At 44.5% G+C, this 17,374-nt stretch overlaps 1 protein-coding gene across 7 annotated transcripts in view; it reads left to right on the forward strand.

The window, feature by feature from the left end:
- JARID2 (jumonji and AT-rich interaction domain containing 2) overlaps positions 1-17,374 on the forward strand; it is a 242,835-nt gene that overhangs the window by 19,943 nt on the left and 205,518 nt on the right. The window contains exon 3 of one of the 7 annotated variants that reach the window (XM_033863847.2): positions 74-136. The exons of the other annotated variants lie outside the window; for them this stretch is intronic. The gene's annotated coding sequence lies outside the window, so the exon portion shown is untranslated. The remainder of the gene's footprint in view (positions 1-73; positions 137-17,374) is intronic. 7 annotated transcript variants of the gene reach the window in all.

The raw sequence follows: 17,374 nt of genomic DNA on the forward strand, positions 1-17,374 counted from the left end.
ATATTTTAACTCATACAGTGAACTTGCATATAAAGTCAAACATCAGTCTAGATTTTTTACTTTCTTCCTGCAGCCCCTCCCAGCAACCGTGACACTCACCCTGGAACAGTAGTAATGAAAAGGAAAATAGCAAACAGTGAGTTCCACATCCTCTGCCCCTGGGGGAAAAAAACTACCTCTTAGGGCCTCAGAAGGAAACGGCAGTTTCCTGGGCCTCGCTCTCCACCCAGAGTGCTTGGCTGCCCTTCAGGAACCGCATTGCCTCACCTGTTTCTCCTGGCTGCTGTGTGTGTTGTATATTTTGGCTTTAGGAGTCTCTTATCAATGACAAGCTTTTATTGACATTATGAGGCAGAAACGTGTTTTTGTGTTAGCTTATATGGAAGTACTGCATCGTCTGTTTTAAAACAATTTTGTGAGTCCATAATCTGATGGAGCGTGTGTGTCTTTGTGAACATCATCTCACCACTCTTGGAGACCTCAGTTGCCTGCCTCCTAGGAAACTGCTCTCAATGCCACCCTGCCATGTACTGGCTGAGCGCCCTGGGAGATCCCTGGGCCTCATCTGAGAGCCAGCCTCAGCGTTCTGCACTGTAAAATGGGATGCAGATGCCTCCATGAGGGAAGACGAGGTGTTCTGTTTGGTGTAACTGTGTTCCCTTATGCTGCACATCAGTGTCGCTCTCTTACAGCCGCTTGGTGGAGGGTTTGGACTAATACTGACGTATTGCAGCTTGCTGGATGGCAGATGATTAGTTAAATCGTTCTCCTTTGGCTGTGGGGAGAGGTGGTGAGCTCAGCACAGAGCCTGAGCTTCCTGGAGTGTCATTCTCCTGACCTCAACGCCCTCCACCCATCCAAAGAAAAATCTTAGGCGAGCAGCTCACCAGCATCAGATGTAGCATTCATTGGCTTTGCTTTTCCCATGTGGAGGTTCAGAGATCTGTTTGAGGGGAAGCAAAAGGCCTGGGGATGCCAGCGACTGGGAAGGGAGCGGCTGAATCCTAACCAGCTGATGTAAATGGCTTCAGGTGCCGAGGAGGGAACGCCTGCTCCCTGGCAGGGCGACAGTGGTGAAACAGTCCAGGTTGAACGTTGTTGTTAGAATCAGGTTTCAAACGATAGTAAAAATGTGGACGGACTCGAATACTCAGAATGGAGTGTGCCGATTCTGGTGAGTTTTCTGGTTGGTTGTTTCAACCCCTGCTGTTGAAAGTCTTTATGGGAGGATATTTCATTGGCTCTCCTGCCTTTAGAAGTCCGCTGTGATGTAGGAAGGAGATTTCACCTTGGTTTCATTACTGAGGACCTTACGGGGCCTCCTGGCTGTTAGTCTGACAGTTCTTTGTTACCGTACACCCGTCTGGATGGGATCAGAGGTTGCTGGGCTGTGTGCATGCTGATCCCCAGAGGGCTGTGTGTTTTACCTACATTCCGAGGATGTGGCCGTGTTACTTGGGGCCCTGGAAGTAAGCTCCATTCATCCGAGGGTTCAGATGAGGAAAGTGGTTCCGTGGAATGCACATTCGCATGGCCCCCCAGAATGCTCCTGGGTCAGAACTCCTGTGTCTTAGCCCCAGAGCGACAGAGGGGGGATGAGTCGTTTATACTCTGGCCACGGTATAAATGGGGGGGACATGGACTCCTCCCCACTCAGAGGGTGGATGGCTGGTGGATGGAAGTGAAAGCTTTGCTTATGAAACTATCTGCTCACTGGACCCTGTGCTGAGGGGCGGTGCCGCCACTCTTTCCCTTCTCTGGACCTACCCCTTGATGTAGAAATTTCAACCAAAGCCTCCAGACCCTCTAGGGTGACACATTTGACCAGAATTAGCCTTTTGAAAGGGCACAGCTAGGGCTTCCTGCATAAGCGCTTCAGCAGCACAACCAAAAAGCTCGTCAGCTTGGAGCTCTGATTGTTGTTGACCGTGGTTATCTTGCTGCTGCTGATAGAAACGAAAAAAGCTCATTTGCCAAGGGGACTGTCCGTCTCCTTGCCAGGAGTGCAGCTTAACTCTGGGCTTCCTCTGGTCGGAGGAAAATGGTCGCTTCCTCCCTCTTCTCTTTTCCATTTATCCAGTTGTGGCTGAACTGCTGGGGGAGGCCTGCGGAGAAGGGGGTGAAAGAAAGAACAGCTAAAAAGTGGTTGTGCAGAATGTGTCTGGAAAGGCCGGTGGCTTTAGAAAGGGGGTAAAGTGGGAGGGGGTGACAGTCGCTGAAGCATGACAAGCCTTCAGAGGCCCCTGGGACTTAAAAACAAAAAAGGGAGCTTTCTGCAGATCTTTCACACGCACACGTCTTCCTTTCCTCCGTCCATTCCCCCCTGCTGGTTTGTAAATCTCTCAGTTGGACATTTTTAACATGGGAGTGCTTCGTCCTGTGCTTCAGTTGGCAGGATGCTCACATGCAGCTGCAAAGAATTTGCTTCTCCTTTTCACAGCATCTCTCAATGAAAAGCATTAGTGGGGCTACAAAACAAAATAAAAACTTGAGGGGTTTTCAGAAGTGGAAGCCAAGTTTAATTAAAGTCAAGGAAGTTGGGGCTATATAACTCTTTTGTTAAGTCTTTTCAAGTCAGGCGTGTGCCCGTGGCCGGCAAGGTGGAAAGTGCCGGGTGGCTGCCCCCAGTTGGGAAATTTGAGGCCTCCGTGTCTGTCCTGTGTTTGGGGAACATCCTAGAGTTTATCAGAAGATGTGCTGAGCCGTCACCTCTTGTTGCCCCTTTATTAGGTGCTTGCCTGTTTCTTGTTAGAGGAGGAAAACCCTTAAGTGGCCTCTGTCTCGTCACACCCCTGCTTCCACCCCCAACCCTAGACCAAGCCCCTGGACTGTAAAACTTCTTATAAAAAGTGAAGTTTCTGACTTGATAACTGCCTTCTCTCGTTGGCTTTTTAACCTTTTAGTGTACTTTGGAGGTACTCCTGAGCATTTTCTTGGGTGATGGGTCATTTGCTTGGTCTTGGAGATTTTGCCCGTGTTCACAAACGTGTACATTTGCGAGCGCCTTTGGGAGGAAACCCTCCCTGTTATGCAGGCGGTCTGTATGTGTGTCTGCAGTGCTGACTGCAGGGACCGGAGCCCAGGCAGGGTCCAGAGCCCAGGCAGGGTCCAGTCAGGCCTGGATTGTCAACAGGAAGGAAACTGAGAATTTACCTCACAGGTTGAAGAGAGGTACATTTAATGTTTGGTGACAGGGCCTTAAATTGAGTTTTGCCAGGAGACTGCTTAGCTTTATTCCTGATATTCCTGAGTAGTCACAGAAATTGTGTAATTGTGTGTGTTTTTATAAAAAAAAATTTTTTTTTTTTAAAGACACAAGGTATTGGTACACCCAGCGAGCTCAGTCGGTAGAGCATTGAGACCCTTAAAGACGAGGAATTCTGTACAAAAGGAAAACACTGTTTCGTACTTTCATAGATTCTAGCGCTTTTCTTCTGACTGAGGAAACGATTTACTCAGGATCTTTTTTGGGTGTTTTCGTGTATTTGATCCTAACCATTTATTAGGTAGTCTGACAATCTTCTCTCATTTCATTGGTATAGAATTGGTGCTTTAAGAAGCTTAACGGTTTCAAGTGCTGTCAGGCTGACGTGTCCTGGGGCCTGGAACTTGAAACCGTACTTTTGGACTTGACAGTAAACGTGTTGTAGAGGTGCTCAGCTCTGGTTTGGGTTTATGCTCTGACTTGGAAAAGCAGTGGAACTTCGTACAGTTGAGTTTTCCTTAGCTGAGAAGTCGTAATGTATGATGGGAACATTCTGATTTCTGTCTTCCTAGACATGTGTAGCTCGACGTCGCTTTCGCTTTATTCAGCTTTAATTCTACAAGTATTTATTATCTTCTTTGTGTTATTTGTCCAGTTACGTATTTTGTGCTCTCGTGGTGGGGAAGGATGTGGGAAGGAGTCCAGGATTGAGACCAAATAACGTTCCAGGAGGTTTTCGGCCGCTGCACGCTGATCACACAAGGATCTTATTACGAGGGAGCTTCTCGTTCGGCAGGTCTGCGGTGGGGTTTGAGATGCTGCATTTCTCGAAGGCTCTCGGCGGATGGTCCTGTGTCCTCGCAAGGGTTTAGGACAGCTTTGATTTTTGTGGGTAGTTTGTGCAGTGGTTCTCATTTTTTTCACGTCTGTGTCACAACCAGAGCAGCTCTCGTGCACTGGGGAGTTGTCATCAGATCTCTTCTACCAAAAAAAGTTTAAAAGCTTCACTTTAGGGGATCCAGCTTGCTGAAGCAGCAGGGACTGAAGACCACATTCGTCATTCTCCCCCAATTGAAAGATGTTTAAAAACAGTTATGGGATTGTAAAGCCTCATAAGCATTGCTTCCAGCAGCCTCTTTTGGCCCAATGTCCTATACGCTCTCCTTTCTGAGGACCGTTCTTTAATTTTTATTCTGGAAGGAAGCCTGCTGTTTCCTTAAAGACTAGTTATTATAATGCACTGTCTGTATAATGTTATGTGTTTCCCCAAACTCTGTCATGTCTCATTTGGTAAACACAGAGCAGTCTCAGGGATTTCTGTGTAGGGCCCTTGCTGTTTTGCTGGTTTCTATCCAGAACTCATCTTGAAAGCTTATATGTCTTTTAAAAAAGAAGCTCTCTATTGGATGGTAGCTACTATGAGTTTGTACCTACTTAAATGTTTTATGAAACAGTGTTTTATCTATTCACACCTTACCATAGCCCTGTGAAGTGGCTATTTTCCCCCAAACTGCAGTTGAGGAAACAAGGCAGGGGAAGGGGTCCAGGGTCGGCATCCCCGGCCCCCATCCCCGGGGGAGGTTTGAATCCTACTCTTGTTTCGCTTTGAAGGCTGTGCTTGTCGTCTTCTGGGCGGGCAGTGCTGCCTGGTTGTTATGCAGCTGAGCCGTGGGTTTCAATTCTGACTCTTGGTATTTACTTAATCTCTCTGTGTCTCAGTTTTTTTTAATCTTTAAAATGGGGGTCATAAGTAGTATAGTATGTGTATGTCATTTAATTTTGAGTGTCTGGCCATTTTACTTTTTTTTTTTGTTTACTACGTTATTATTGCTGCCACACCGTCACTGAATTCATAAGCCCAGATCCTACCGCCCCCCAAACCTCCACAGTAGTTCTTAAAAATCATTCTCTCAAGTGTTAAGATTTTTTTTTTTTTTTTTTTTTTTTTGCGGTACGCGGGCCTCTCACTGTTGTGGCCTCTCCTGTTGCGGAGCACAGGCTCCGGACACACAGGCTCAGCAGCCATGGCTCACGGGCCCAGCCGCTCCGCGGCATGTGGGATCTTCCCGGACCGGGGCACGAACCGGTGTCCCCTGCATCGGCAGGCAGACTCTCAACCACTGCGCCACCAGGGAAGCCCCAAAAGAAGAATTTTAATGATTTTTCGCTCAGGTTAAAAGGTATGATACTACATTAAGATTTATTTTATCAGTATGTGAAACAAAACCTAGTAAGTCGCTATTTACAGAGAAGGAAGTTGGACGATTCACAGTTGGTGCTTACTAGATTTTGTGGGTCTTCATTTGTTACTTGCTCCATTTCCCTGTGTGTGTGTGTGTGTGTGTGTGTGTAGGAGGGGGGGGAGTTCCTTCTGCCTGGAAACATTGCAGCTTCCTCATAGTAAGAGTAACTGCATTTCCTGGTCACCACACTCACGTTCACTTGTCATCTTTTAAGAAATATTTTTAATTTGCTAACAGTATTGAATACACATAGTGAGTTCTCTGTAAACATATGCTGAATTGAATAACGAAAGGATTAAAGGCTTTAAATAGGATGTGTTTATAATCTTTTCTTCTACAATTATTTATCCCCACCGGTGTCTCCACTGGGACCAGCTCTTAATTATAAAAGTAAGGAAGTGATCTTCACATAATGGTTGTGTTCTTTAAAAAATTGTTTTTAAGGATTTTTTTTGAAGCATTTTTTTTCCAGGAGTAATGTAAATTAGTAGGACCCTGGTTTTGAATTCCGAAAGATCAATTTCATTCTTGTGGGACTACTCACTGAAGAACTTACTGTTTCATTTTTCCCCCCTTTTGTATCTCTTTCAAAATATTTATATCTTTTCCTTCTCTATCTTTAAAAAAATATATATATATTTAAGATGTTGGGGGTAGGAGTTTATTACTTTAATTTATTTTTGCTGTGTTGGGTCTTCGTTTCTGTGCGAGGGCTTTCTCTAGTTGTGGCAAGCGGGGGCCACTCTTTTTTTTTTTTTTTTGCAGTACACGGGCCTCTCACTGTTGTGGCCTTTCCCATTGCGGAGCACAGGCTCCGGACGCATGGGCTCAGTGGCCATGGCTCACGGGCCCAGCCGCTCCGTGGCATGTGGGATCCTCGTGGACCGGAGCATGAATCTGTGTCCCCTGCGTCGGCAGGCAGACTCTCAACCACTGCGCCACCAGGGAAGCCCGGGGGCCACTCTTCATCGCAGTGCGTGTGCCTCTCACTATCGCAGCCTCTCTTTTTGCGGAGCACAGGCTCCAGACGCACAGGCTCAGTAGTTGTGGCTCACGGGTCTAGTTGCTCTCTGGCATGTGGGATCCTCCCAGACCAGAGCTCGAACCCATGTCCCCTGCATTAGCAGGCAGATTCTCAACCATTGCGCCACCAGGGAAGCCCCCTAAAAATATTTTTTGACGTGAAATTTTTAATTATTTTTGGCAGTGTTGGGTCTTTGCTGCGCGCGGGCTTTCTCTAGTTGCGGTGATCGGGGGCTCCTCTTTGTTCCGGTGCGCGGGCTTCTCATTACAGTGGCTTCTCTTGTTGCGGAGCACGGGCCCTAGGTGCGTGGGCTTCAGTAGTTGTGGGCCGCGGGCTGTAGAGTGCAGGCTCAGTAGTTGTGGCATACGGGCTCAGTTGCTCTGCGGCTTGTGGGATCTTTCCAGACCAGGGCTCGAACCCGTGTCCCCTGCATTGGCAGGCGGATTCTTAACCACTGCGCAACCAGGGAAGCCCTGAAATATTTATTTATTTGCATTTTATGAGAATTTCAGGTATGTCCTTACTGTTTTGCATGTTTCTTTAAAGGTGAATGAAGAAACTGGTGCATTGTTTTTTTTTTTTTTGGTCAACTAGAGAATTTTGTGATTCTGTGTATGTTCACAGGAAAGCTAAAGGTTTCTATGTGTTATCTAGTATTTTGTTCTGAAGAAACGTGTGCTATTTGTAAAACAGGAAATGTGTGGGAAAAGGGCAGTTCAGCAGCCAGTTGGGATCTGAGATCCAAATTAATTTGCCTTCATTCAGGTAACTTAACACAGTCTGGTACTGATCTTTCCAGAGTGGTTTATTACACAGCAGCCCAGGACGGGAAAGGGAGATTTTAGAACTTGCGTCTTTATGTGTGAAAGCGGGTACTTCAGTAGACCAGAGCCAGCAATTCTGTTGCTTCACTGTTGATTCTGGATTTTTTTCTCTTCATGGTGATCCTTGGCATCTTTAGTCTTCGTAGGATCTAAGAAGGAGATTTTAGAGGTTTCCACTCTTCCTTTCCTTTTTTTTTTTTTTTTTTTTTTTTTTGGCAGTACACAGACCTCTCACTGTTGTGGCCTTCTCCCATTGTGGAGCACAGCCTCCGGACGTGCAGGCTCAGCGGCCATGGTGCACGAGCCCAGCCGCTCCACGGCATGTGGGATTCTCCCGGACCGGGGCACGAACCTGTGTCCCCTGCATCGGCAGGCGGACTCTCAACCACTGCGCCACTAGGGAAGCCCTTCCTTTCCTATTTTTTCCCATTCCCTGATCGCATCAGTGGAACCCTTAAAAAGCTATTGACAATCTGATGGTCTAAAGCTCCACCTGCAGTTGGACGCCGGTTGTCCTTCTGGAATGTTCTTTCCACAGGAGGCTGCTGGTACTAGTCTCTGGGCCATAGTAGGTTTTGGTTAGACCTTTGACTTATGGTCTCTGGAGAGGCCACCAGACTGCAAGAGCCTTTCTGGCTTCCCAGTTTGTGTGATAGGATTAACAGTGGGTTTTGCTGGGTTACCTGGGGCTCTGTGACTTGAGGTCACAGCCTCTGGGTCACAGAGCAGCAGGAGGTGTGCAGGCAGCAGAAAGAGCTGTCGGGTCTCCCTTGTGAAGACGTGTCTGGGCTGAGGATCCAAGAATGGAGAAGCACAGTGCAAGGGGCAGCACAAACGCTAGCCCTTGGGGGTCAGAGGCAAAGACAAGAACAAGCTGGAAAACTTTGTCCTGACCTAGAAAGAGGTCATATAGACAGGCCTTTGGATCTTTGTCGTTTCCTTTCTTTTCTTTCAAAAGGCCGAGTGCACAGCTGAATCGGAAAATTTCCCACATCCACAGCTTCTTCATTAGGTACTGATACCGGTTAATTCAAAATCACTTGTAATTGGAAGCAGCTGCTGTTTCCCAGCTGACTAGGTGTTGGAGTCAGATGCTTTGAATTAGCTGGACTTGGATTATTCATATTTTAATTAAAGTCCATTTTATCTCTCCCCTCCTCCCCCCAGTCTCCTCTCTCCAATGGCCAGGATTTTATGGTAACATATTTGAAATTACAAGAGCATCCCAGTAGAAAGGCATAATGTAAGTTCAAGGACTTGCAGTTGATTATGGTCTTGTATTATTAAATAGCGAACTTAACTGCATTGCAATTCCCTTCTCTCACTCTCTGAACCTTGCTTCTGTAGTGGGGAAATTCCATTCCGTGTAGAAAAGTTGAGATTTTTGTCCCCTTTCCTCCTCTTGGGATACAGACGTATTAGCTTAATTGCTTGTGTCAGTGCTATGGGAAAGGTGCTGCATGAAATGGGATAGGCAATTTTCTGGTACTTTTCATCTAATGGGGTTTGCAAATTAAGCCACGAATAGTGGGGCTTTGGGGCAGTTGGGGATATTTTCTTATAAGAAGAAAAGTTAATGAGTGCAATGGTGAGGCTGTTTAGTGCTTCTGTATAGATACAGAATGTTCAACAAGCAGCTTGTAGGGATAAAAAAACCGACTGCCTTAATTTTGAGAAAAAAAGGTACTGGAAAAATTGCTTTGCATTTCTCTCTCCATTGATGCTAGTGAGGAAAAGAGACAGTGCTGGAGGGAAGGAGGTAATCGGATGTTGCTTTCCTTTCCCTGTTTAAGGTGACTAACGTTTGACCTGATAAATGTCCTAGTTAATTTAATTTTGTTTTGGTCCCTCTCCTCCCCTTGAATGTCCGAGTTTAGCTGACTCGCAGAAAAACCAGGGCAATGCAGACCCACTCGATTTTGCATACCTGTTACAATGCTTAAGCATTCTGTGCAGTCTCAGGAACCTTTAAAAGGGCACAAGAGATAAGATTACTGTCCAAAAGGAGTTTAAAGTGCCCCTGGAGAGAGAAAGCGTGTATTTGTCAGTGCCTTTAGGGAACTTTGTGAATCACTGTCAGTGCATCCCATAGGATTTGGCTCATCATCTACTGAGCACTTCTAGGGGCGATCGGCTGTTTGGAGGTAGAAGGTCACCCCTGGAGCAATGAAAGAGTCCACCCAGCCTAGTCCTTCCATTTCCCTGTCTTTGCAGAGGTTGCCTAAGGATGTCTACCTAGTTGTCAGCACCTTGACTAGAGACTCCAGATCTGTCTAGCATTTTCTCCTGTTCCTGTCCTGCCTTGGGGCAGAGATCTGGGGCCCTGTGGAATGAAGCAAGGGATTTTGTTGGCCTGTGTACACGGTCAGGGACTGGGACAGATGGGCTGGGGTGTCACTGTAAGGAGTAGTGCTTGTGTGTTTCATCCGTGCCACCTGACATCTCCAGTGACTATTCAACATAAAGTTGCTATGCTAGTTTCTTGGTAATAGGCCTGGCACACTTTGATTGTTTTTGGATTTTTGCTACAAGGCCATCAGCAGGCAAGCCCTAGGTATGCTTTAAGGAAGAGGGAACACGTCTGACAAAGCAAACATCTTAGTACCATGTATTTCAATAGAAAGCTACAGTCCCTTCAAATTTACCTTCTTCATGAATGTGGGTGCTTAGTGAGAGGTCTTTGTGGAATTCTCTCCATGATAGTAAGCACCACACTTTTGAGTGCCTGGCCTGCTAAAAAACAGATTTAAATGTTAAAGTGTGTAAACTAAATGTATATATTCTCACATACCTCTGCAAAGCAGAGTTTATTCTTTTATTTTACCGATTAAGAGTCTCAGCTTTTGAGAGAGGAGAGGCTGAAGCGGTGTGGGGTGTAGGCGGAGCTGGAGTTGAGTCCACTTTTCTCCATTGTATAGATTTCAGTGATGATATTTTTGTGCCCCAAGGTGTCTAGGCGTACAGATTTTGACCCTTCTCTCTCCTGGGTAAAGGTTTTCGGGGTTGTCGGCCAGCCCCTTTTTCAGGGTACTCAAATGAAAAGAGGAACCAGTAGTTAAACTGAAATCTCTAATCAAGGTCCAGCAGGCCTCATTTTGCATTTTAAGGTAACTCTTGAACATAACAACTTAATAAGGTAAAATTATGATTTTTATAAATTGAGTAGCTATTACTGAAGCATTACACTTATATCTATTTCAAGAAGAAAAACAGGAAGAATGTATACTATATAGCTTACTAATATGTAAACAAGGATTCCATCTAGTTAGAGATGCTTGGGGAAATTTCAGGAGAAAGTTGGCAAGAACAATATGGATAAATGGAGACAAAGCAGAAACAACTTTTTTGGGGGAACGAGCACACCGGCGGTGCATGCTGTAGAAGGTGCAAGGAAAAAATTAACCCCAGTGAGAAGTATGCCCTCGGGAAGACCAGTGTGGCTGACATAATTACTGAAGGTGCAGGAGAGGAAGGGTCCACACCCACAGGAGGGAACTGATGTGTGAGGAGGGGATGGGGCAGAGGTTACCCAGCTGTTGTGTAAACTCACTGCAGGGTCCCAGATCGGTGGATGCTGGTGGCTACTGGGGGATGGCGCCAGCACCCCAAGCCTAGTCTCGCCTGCGCTGCTGAGTCTCTCATTTCGTCTGAGGTTTTCCCCTGATGGGACTGAACCCACATTTGTGAAGGGGTAGGGGAGGGGGGGGAGGAAGGTTTAAAGGAAGGTGGGGAGGAAGAGTAGGGGGGGTGTTGAATTTCAATGTTTCTCAACTCAAGGAGCAGGAAAGCGAGATTCTCAGAGTATAAAGAAAGAATTCTAATTAGAGGATAAAAAAGAATTGAGAGCTGGGAGAAAGAGAGACTTTTGGTTTTCAAAACTTGAGTGTGGGGAAGAATCACCTAGGCCTACCCTATTGATGCCCCGAGATGCTGGTCCCACCTAGCACTAGGAGAGAAGAACGCAGCTGAGATTAGAACTTAGCCTTGTCGGGTGCTTTTATTGTTTGACTTCAGAAAAGGGTTTTTGTCTTCTCACAGCAAAGTGTACAGGAGGCCACGTTGTGGGTGTGTGCACGCGCGTGCATGTATGTGTGTTCGGGGTGTGATGGTGAAGGAGGACGCCGAAGAGGGGAAGTGACAGGTGCCCAGACAAAGACGAGAGAAGCTGTAGGGCTGCTGGCTGTCTACCTTAGAAAGCGAAGAATAGTTTACATTTGGAATGGGACTCAGGGAGGAAATGCTTTGAGATTGAATTTGTTTCCCCCTGAGAAAAACGAATTATTATATACCTGTTGCTGATGGATGATAAGCTGCTTTTTGTTTTTTGCTACTAACTGTAGCTGTGACCCTCATTTTAGTATCTCTCAACTCACATTCTATAGGAAGTTCTCTATCACATAGACCTAGGATTTCAGTTGTCTGGTCAGAGGGTATATGCATTTTTAATGTTAATAAATACTAAAATGTTCTCTGAAATAATTGAAGTGCTACACTCCTCCCAGCAAGATATGTCCTTGCTAAAGTTGATATTGTCAGGTGTTTTGTTTTTTAAAGTGTCATGAGTCTGACTTGTAATGTGTATGGATTCGTGTGTTGAAGTTCATGGCACACCATGCTTCCCGTTTTCAGTGATACTCTGGGGTCTAGAATGTTTGTGTCCAAGTGTATTACTCTTTATCTCCCTTGCTAATTTATAAAAGTCTTTACTGACACCACTTGGATTAAAATTCTGCTGTCACTTCCCTTAGCTCTCCAAGCACAACTTTGTTGTACTTAAATTTATACCATGTTTATCTGCACTTGTGTTGATTGGTTAGTGTGGGTGAGGTACTATCTCCTAACTTCCCTACTGTTGTCAGTCATCTTTCATGAAAACAAAGTTACTTTCCTGCTCAAAACTTCCATAGCTCTCCATTGCTTATGGGATAAAATCTAAGCTCTTAAGTGTTACCTAAAACCCTTTGTTAGATCGATCTTATCCCAGTTTCATCTTCTGCAGCATGCATTCCTGTTCATTTTCTGTCTCTTTCCTGTCAAGGTCATGGTCCTTTAAGGCTCTGGTTGTATTGCATCTTTCTTTCTTCCATTTTGCCACTGGTGACCTCCTACCTTCCCTGAAAGGCCCCTGGGCTCCCTCTGTGTGTTGATACTGCTAATAAGCATCTACTATGTGCCGGGCACTTGGCCTTGTTCTTGAGAGAAGCTCGTGAGCAAAGGCAGTATTGTTGATAGGCAGATACCTCTTGTAGTTCACCTTTGGGTCTACTGGCCTGTATGGTACATCTTCAGGTCTACTGGTAGGCAGGCAGTAAATGTTTTTTGTTATCCTCATTTCCACCTTAACCCAAGGCTCCTCCAGATAAATTTGATTAAAATCTCTTTCCCCAATTTTTTATATTATGAGAAATTTCACATAGAAAAGTTGAAGGAACAGGTATGATGAACACTAGGACACTCTTCACCTAGACTCCAAGATAAACATCGTGGGGCGTGTATGTGCATTACCCAGCGTCTTCTTTCTTCTTCTCAAGTCTTTGACTTTGGAAAATTTGAATGGTGCTCTTGCTTATCCATTAAAAAAGGACTTTAGTAGTGTAGCACTTTAGAAGTATTAAAAAAAATTCAGTGGCTGTAAATGTTGGTAAATGTTGGCTCTCGCTCAGCTGTAGTATTGTGGCTTCTCTCAACATGTTCGCGTTAAACTATAGCAGGGCCAAGTTGAGAAATTAGTTTCTCGGTTTTCTCCTTCCAATTTAGGAAAAAAAATTAGATTTCAGATCCTCTCGTTCCTATAATCTTCTTCTTGGTTCTTCCGTCCTCCTACATTAAAAAAAAGATCATGAAGAATTGGCTACGATGTCAGTGGGAGGAATGAATATCCGAATTTACAGGAGATTGTTGGTGGTAATCTTCAAATAGGGTGCTTGAACCTGTATTGAAGGTAGTTCATTTAGTGCAGTTTCTTCTAAGCCGTAAGTAACATGGGAAGTAAAGGGCCATAACTGTTTGGTTTTTTTGTCTGTTTGTTTTTGTTTTGTTTTGTGGCCGCACCTTGTGGACTGTGGGATCCTAGTTCGAACCCAGGCCTTTGGCAGTGAGAGCTCGGAGTCCTAACCAATGGACCATCAGGGAATTCCCAACCCCTTGGTTTTAACATGAGATCTTTGCTTTTCTGCGACGTAGGTGTTACCATTAGCCTGGAAATCCAAGTGCCGTCAAGTCATGCCACCATGTAAGTGATAACTCAGTGTTCTCGTGCATTAGCTGGTATTTGAATGCCTGTGAGTAGGTTAGAAAGTTTTAAGTGTGTCAGTGTTCAGTTTTTGGAAGTGCAGGAGTGCTGAATGTAATCTGTACTTGGGAGGCCACTTCCAGTTAGTCCGCACAGAGGACTTGGAGGGCAAACGGGCTACAAACCCCTTGTAGTAAGGGACTGATTTGATCAGGTGACATGCCCAAGGCATTTTGGGTTTGCCCCAGATTGTCTGTCTTTCACTCTTCACTGCATTGTGATCCACGTGGTGCCAAAAGAAAAATAATATGAATACATCATGGTATGCAAAATTCAAATTGATTTTGAATTTAAATTTAATTTTGAATTCAAGGTCAAATTCAGAAATGTTCAGAGCAAAACGTGAACCCCCCGCCGTGTCCCTTATGCATTCGTACTCAGTACACTTTCTGTACATTTACACGCATATTTATGTAGATGTGTGTATATATATAGGCTTTTTTCCCCCCTTTTTCTTCTTTTTGGCTTGTTTTATATAAATGGAATCATGGGTCATGTTGTGTGATCTAGCCTTTTCTCACTTAACTATGTCTTGTAGATCTTTCCATGTCATTCTTTTAAGTGCTGTGCAGTATCTGACAGGACCCTATGATTTCTTTCCAAGAAGAGTGCCTGGCATTTAGGGAACGCTCAGTAGACATTTAAGTTGTTTCCTCTGTTTTGTTTACTTAAAATAAAATTTCTTTCTGTACATCTTTCACACGCGTGGGCATGTTGGCATCAGATTGCATTGGAAGTACTGAGTCCAAAAGTATGTGCTCGGTTTTTACAGTAGGAAGATATTTTTTTTTCCTTCCGAAAAGGTTTAACCAGTTTATTTGTATTTTCACCAACAGTGTATAGAGTCTTTATTTCCCTTCCTTCTTGCCAACAAGTATTATAAAACTTCTTTAGTTTTTGCTAATGAATCAGGTATGACTCATCATTGTTGTTGGATTTGCATTTCTCTGTACTGAGCCTTTTTCATTGGCCGTCCATATTTCTTTTGTTCATGACCTCTGCCCTTTTTTTTCTTTAAAGAATCCACGACAAACTTTATTTATATATTTATTTATTTGGCTGTGTAGGGTCTTCGTTGCTGCGCGCGGGCTTTCTCTAGTTGCAGCGAGTGGGGGCTACTCTTTGTTGCGGTGTGTGGGCTTCTCATTGTGGTGGCTTCTCTGGTTGTGGAGCTCGGGCTCTAGGCGTGCAGGCTTCAGTAGTTGTGGCGCACGGGGCTTAGTCGCTCTGCGGCATGTGGGATCTTCTTGGAGCAGGGCTCGAACCCGTGTCCGCTGCATTGGCAGGCGGATTTGTAACCACTGCGCCACCACGGAAGTCCCTCTGCCCATTTTTATATTGTTTTTTTTTTCCTTACTTTTTGCCAGAGCTCTTTATGTTCTTTATTTATTAAACATATGACAAATATTTTCTCCCAGTCTGTCCTTTATGCTTTAATTGTGTTTAATTGTGCCCTTTATCCTTTAATGGTGTTTTTTTCCTCATAGGAGTTTAAAATTTTTCTGTAGTCGAGTTTGGTTTTCCTTTACAGGTTTGTGTCTTGCTTAGGAATGCTTTTCTGACCTCAAGAATATGAAAATATTCTGTGAGCAATTCTCCTTCCTTTATTATTTCCCATCTGGTTAAATACTGCCCTCCAGTTTCTTAATCTTCTCTGTACTCTCACATCAGCCACTAAAATGGTATGAAAACTCAGGTCTCTGGAATCTTCCAGTAATGACTTCTTCTGACAGCCACATTTTATGGATATGTTGGGCTTTATCCCCTACTTATATACCCAAAGGCTTAAAATGTACTTTTAAAAATGTTGGTACTTAATTATTGTCATGACTATCATTATCCTGTATTAAATAATATATTAATGTTCCCATGGATGTATAAGAAGACAGCCTTGGCCTATGCATCAGTTTCTGGATTCTAAATCCATTTAAATATACATGAAAATCTACATCAATTCTGAGTTTTCTAGTCTTTAAAAAGAAAGGACAGAACAGAGGGTGAGATAAAGGAGTAACATCTATTTTGTACCATTGTGTTATACACATGAAAGGTAGAAAACTAGGAGACTGCCCCTAAACAAAGTAGCTTTCTTTTGCGGTCAGATTTGCATTGGTAAGAGTCACTTTGAGAACTGGCTCTGAGCTAGGAGACTGCCCCTAAACAAAATAGCTTTCTTTTGCGGTCACATTTGCATTGGTAAGAGTCACTTTGAGAACTGGCTCTGAGCTGCTTGCCTCTTTCGGTTGTACATATTTGCCATCCACAGGTTTCTTTTGAAGGATAGAACTGCTTTAAAAGCTTTTTAGAACAACTGCTTTAGCCTTGGATTTTCTCCCTTAATTCGAGTTTTTCCTGATTTCTTTTGACACTTGCTGCTTACTGTTGGTACCATGGATGTGTCTTTAAGTCTGTTTTCATCATGTAATAATAGGGGAAACCAGTTAACTAGGTTATTGCTGTATAAGGTAAAGCTAAGAAGTCCCTGATTAAGGAACTGGGCCTCTGTGAGAAGTAAAGTGTCATTGCTTTTGTCTGTGAACTTTGAAATTGCTTTTGGTTCCTCAGAGACCCTTTGTTTATTGTCTGCTTCTCTAACATAGTCCCTAGTAAATGAGGCTAGAAAAGAAGGCACTGTCTTTGTGTTTCTAACCTTTTGCCTCCATAAAATTCATATTTCAGTAAAACAATTTGGGGAGTCTTTGGAATCTCTTAATAAAGGAATTTTTGCTGGCATAAAGCATGCATTATGTATCAGACTTACATATTAAAACCTGCGTGATGGAAGAACAGGAGATTTAGGCTGGCTGACTCACCAACCTGCAACTTCCAAAGTCTAAGTAGGGTTATTCTTCCTCCCTCCCTCCCTCCCTCCCTCCCTTCCTTCCCCCTTCCCCCTTCCTTCCTTCCCTCCCTCCCTCCCTCCCTCCCTCCCATCTTCATTGCGGTGCGCGGGCTTCTCATTGCTGTGGCTTCTCAGTGGCTTCTCTTGTTACAGAGCGAGGCTCTAGGCGCGCAGGCTCAGTAGTTGTGGCTCGCAGGCTCAGTAGCTGTGACACAGGGGCTTAGTTGCTCTGCGGCATGTGGGATCTTCCCGGACCAGGGATCGAACTCGCGTCCCCTGCACCGGCAGGTGGATTCCCAACCACTGCGCCACCAAGGAGGAGTCCCAGGTTATTCTTTATACATCGGTTAGACTAAGTTTGGAGTTCCTCCTTCTAGTACAGTGTTCCTACTGAAATTATTTTCTGTGAAAGCTGCCTTCCTGGTACAGCCCACTAGAACCTCATCCTGAGAAGTGTTCGCCTCCCAGCTCATTTCCCTGTACCTACCTTATCTTTGCTGCCTGCCCCTGTGTCATTTACCCATTTTCCAGATAGCAGTGAAAGTAATCAGATTATCACTTTAAAGCCCTCTGGCCTTCGCAAGCTCAGCCAGAAGGCTGGGCTCAGAGCCAGTTTCTGTTGACTCTGCACTTCCCCTCCCCCAGTCCAGAAAAACTTTTTGAGCTGTTCCGGTTCCCATTCCCCAAACACATGCCCTTTTCCTTATCCCAAAGGCACTTGTAACTTGTAACCTTTTGCAATCTGGTGAAAGGGTCTCTTGACCCTTTTTCGTAAAATGCTTCCAAATGCTGAGACAGTAAAATATCCAGGATTAAAAAGGGAGCCTATTACATTGAAATGTAGCCATCAGAATGTGAAAAAGCAGATTTGTGAGATGGTATAAAACATGTTTACTTCTGAATCCTCTATTAAATAACTAGCCCTAACAGTGGGTTTAATTATT

This window comes from Tursiops truncatus, chromosome 10, assembly GCF_011762595.2.
Source record: "Tursiops truncatus isolate mTurTru1 chromosome 10, mTurTru1.mat.Y, whole genome shotgun sequence".
NCBI lineage: Eukaryota > Metazoa > Chordata > Mammalia > Artiodactyla > Delphinidae > Tursiops > Tursiops truncatus.